We start from the raw sequence: 4,252 nt of genomic DNA, 5'->3' as shown, positions 1-4,252 counted from the left end.
ACACCTGACTGGGGAGGGGCTAAAAGGAGAGGCGGGTGCATATAGAAATCCCAGGCTTCGGCAGCTGTGGTTTGCAGACATCTACCCTTTGGTGCATAGTTTCTACCTACTGGTCTTTCACGGCTCAGCCTCCTCTAGGCAGCTCCGGAGGCACTGAACACGCCCCACTGTAAAGACTTGGGTCTTAGCCCCTGCACCACCTCATCGTGCTGTGGCTGCATCTTGGCGCTGCTTCTGAAGGAGCCGCAGTCAGTTGTTTCTGAATCCCCAGCCACTTCACTCCGGGCTTGCACGCAATGGGAGTTCAGTAGCAGTGGGTGCGCGGATGGATGGGCAGGCTTTAGTCTCTGACATTTCTCTGGGAAGGGTAAGGTTGTAATGCACTGAGGCAGACTCTCTTCAAGGGTGGACAAACTAGGGCTCTGTAACAACCACAAAACACATCTCTTTTAGAGCCCCCTCACACCCTGCTCACCACTGAGTGGACTGTTTTGGAAAACACATCCCTAAGACTGCGTCTGGCCCAGAGCCCTCTGATGATAAATGGGGCTGGTCACAGACCCTAGGATAGCAGGGCTGAAAGGGCCTTAGAGGCCATTGGATTTGAGGTCCAAGGGGTAAGACATGGCAGAACTGGGTCCAGCACCCTGCTCTGACTCCCGGCCCAGGGCTCTGCTCATTCGTAGACCTGCCCAGACCCTCCATCCCTTCGTGTCCTTCCTGTATCCATCACCTTCTAAGGGAGGCCAGGCTGCAGGGAGGGGACAAGGATGTGCAGGCTGGGGAGAGCTGCCTGGTCTGGCTGGCTGGCAGAGTTCAAGTTCACTAGGAGGGGGGCCATTCAGGTGTCACTTTGCAGGGACTGTAGGGAGCAAGGAGAGGGAACTTCCCAGTGGCCTGAATGTGCCAAGCTCTCCATTCTCCTCCTGGGTTCCTCTACCCCCACCCTGGGCCAAGGGATTTCTTGGTACTGCTACCCCCACCTCATAGGGAAGTGTTTATTGTGGCCCAAGTAGAGAAAGGATTTAGTTACTGATTTCTGCCAGGAACAGAGTCCAGCTCTGGGAGGGAGTAGAGAAGAGGGCAATTCTGCCCCCAGATGTCTTGGTTACTCAGATTAGTCTCAGATGACCGCTGACCCTTGGCACTCTGTTGTACTTGAACAATGTGTAGGCAGGTAAAGCAGGAGTCCCCCAACCCCTGGGCCGCGGACCAGTATTGGTCCATGGCCTGTTAGGAATTGGGCCACAGAGCAGGAGGTGAGCGGAGCGTGAGCGAGCGTCATCATCCTGCCCCGCCCCCGCCGCCACCCTACCATCCATGGAAAAGTTTTCTTCCAGGAAACCAGTCCCTGGTGCCAAAAAGGTTGGGGACCGCTGAGGTAAAGGATGGGGTAAGTGCAGCTGGGGGCCCTTCTCCACCTGGCTCTTCTGGCCTCTCACTGGTGGAGGGCTCTGATCCTCCCCACCAGTGCCATGTGGCCTTGTCAGTGAGCACTCAGTGGGCACCTGTCCCTGGTGAGCACCCTACCTGGGGCCAGGGGGTGGGGGGATGGGTGTGAGATCACATAGCTGTGCAGTTGTAAAGAACCTTAGACAGCATATAGACGAGCTCTCATTTTACAGGTGCAGAAACTGAGTCCCAGAGAGGCAGAGTCGCTTATTCTAGGCTACACAGTTATAAAAGTTGCTGAAACTGGACTACACTGTCCAGGCTCCTAGTTCAGTGCCCTTTCTAGAATTTTTGAATGGTTTGAATTTTCCATTCAGCCCTTTTTACCTGTGCAGCTGGGCGTGTTAAATTTCTGAGACTCTGTTTTCATTCTGTGAAATAGAGAATATTAAATCATTTGTAGGATTGTACAAATGGTATGAGAAGGTAGGTCAGGTACATGCAGATACCTCCTGGACAGTTAGCAGGTGTCAGCCGCTGTGATTATCCTCCCTGTGGCTGGGAACCACCCTGTCTCCGGACTGGGGATGTTTATCCCACCCTCCACTTCCCTTCGCCGCCTCCAACACCAGGCAGGTCTGCTGAGTGACCCCTGCTCACCTGCCAGGGCCAGCACCTGGGGAGGCATTTACATTCTTGGCATTCCTCTCGCCTCTGGGGGCTGAAAGAGGCACGTGGGTGAGGGGGATGGAAGCTGAGAAGAGAGGCAGCGTTGGTTCCCCTCCAACCGCTACTGCTCCTGTTGGGAATGAGGAGCCCCCTCCCAAGTTTCTCCATTGAGGAAGCCCAGACAACTGTAGGGGCTGCCAGGAACTTCCACATACTTCCTCTCAAACACACTACCCGACCATGCAGTTGGTGGTATTAATCTGCGTTCCCTTGCCTGTCAAATGGGTATACCCATTGTACGCACCGCATCAGGCAGTTGGAAGGTTAAAACACTTGAAGAGTGCCTAGCACGTAGCAAACCTCGATGTTAGCTGCTGTTAGTAATTGCAGATGAGGAAACTGAGGCTTAGGGAGGCCAGTTAACAAGGTCACGAAGTTATAGTGACGTATGGAGTTGGCATGCAAAGCCAGGCCAGGCTGACTGCCAAATCTCAGTCACCCTATAGAATCTGCTGGGCTCAGGACGTCTGGGCTCAGAGGCCTGTGGCCCCTGGGGTGGAAGAGGGTTCCAGGTTGAAGAATACGGATTGTCTTGGTTTGGAGGGCACTTGGTCAGGGTGACTCCGAGTGACGTTGGGTCACAGCTGTTCGCAGAAAGGAAGTCTGATTGGGAGGCACAGGTGCCTGGAGTCAGATGTGTGTCTGTTCTGACCATCCCCGTGGGACTGCCAGGTGATTCTGGGTGGGGTGCTTTGCCTAGACGGGCCAAGGGGAGGGTCAGGCCAGCCCCAGAATTCCCGTCACTGGATTGGGAGGGGTGGGGGGATCAGAGCAGGCTCCAGGGACTGCCCGCTGTCCTTTCTCCTCCCCTTCCCCCAACCTCCAACGGCATTTGTTTCCTTTCAGAAGCTGGGCTGGGGCTCTCAGACAGGGCAACAAAAGCAACTTTCCTCCAAGCCACTGCCACCTGTTGGGTTTTCACACACTGGGGGGGGTGGGGGGAGGGGGCCGCTGCCCTTTTCCCAGTGTCTGCTGTGTGCTCCCTCTGCCCGCCCAGGGGCTGGGATTCTCTCTGCCGCCCAGGGTGGCAGGGCTCAGGAGCTGGAGGGCTGGGGGCCTGCAGCAGCTGGAGGGGATTGAGTGGGGAGGGGCCGCGCTGGCAGCCAGGGGCGAGTTTGATGGATGACTCTGCAGGCCAAGAGGCTTCTCCCTAATCCCCCTTTGTGTCCCGGCCTGCAGCCCCCTCCCTCTCTCTGACAAGCTGCTAAGCAGAAGGCTTCCAGTCCCAGGGAAGAAAAGGCAGCGCAGCAGGGCAACTCTAAATCCCTGGCCTCTGGGCCCTGGGGAGGCAGGAGCGAGGGAGCAAGTCTGGATGGGGGTGGGATCTTCTCTCCGTGGATGCTCCAGCCCCTGCTAGTCTGTCTCACAGTTTCCTCTAGGTGGAAAGGTTGCAGTCGGGCTGGGGTTCTCAGGGGTCTGTGGGAGCACTGGGAGGGTGTGGGCCTTGGCTGTTTGTGCACGTCACTGTCGCCTTTGGTGGGGTGGCGGTGGGGGGCGCAGACCCTGGCTTCTTTGGAAGTACGTGTTTGAGCTCAGAGAATCAAAGACTAAACATGGGTTGGAACGCGTGTAAGCCGTGCGTAGACTAGTCCTGTGTTCCCCTCTCCCTAGCTGCCAGGCAGGAAGTCTCACAGCACAGCGTCCCTGACAAGGGGGTCTGTCACGGTGGAGACCTCATTGCCTCGCAAGGGTGTTCATTTCCCTTCTGCTGTCTGGCCAGCACAGGCTCTTCCTGGGGTGTCCCAAGGCTCCCGTGGAGCTGCTGTGAGGGCAGAGCTCATTTGGGGCGTGCAGTGTGCTAGGTTTTAGGAGGTAGGGCCAAGGGCACTGGTCCCCTGGGACTGAGGCAGGGCGGGGGGTGGCGGGGGGGGGGGTGAGCCCACCAAGAGGTTTGGGTGAGCCTCCAGACCTCTTCCGTGCCCCCAGCCTTGAGGATCTGGGAGAGCACAGCTTGGATTCTGGGGTCCAGTCCCGTGTGGAGGAACTGCGGTACCCCTCCTGTGCAGTCTCACATCCTCTACCTGTGGGCTGCCCCCCACCTGCAGTCCGGGCCTGGGCTGGACAGCCAGGGCTGGGGTGTGTGTTAGGGAGATTGGCCTGGAGCGACCCCACCCCTGCCTGCAGCTGAGTC

This window comes from Hippopotamus amphibius, chromosome 3 (genome assembly GCF_030028045.1).
Source record: "Hippopotamus amphibius kiboko isolate mHipAmp2 chromosome 3, mHipAmp2.hap2, whole genome shotgun sequence".
Lineage (NCBI taxonomy): Eukaryota > Metazoa > Chordata > Mammalia > Artiodactyla > Hippopotamidae > Hippopotamus > Hippopotamus amphibius.
This window is presented reverse-complemented; position numbering follows the sequence as displayed.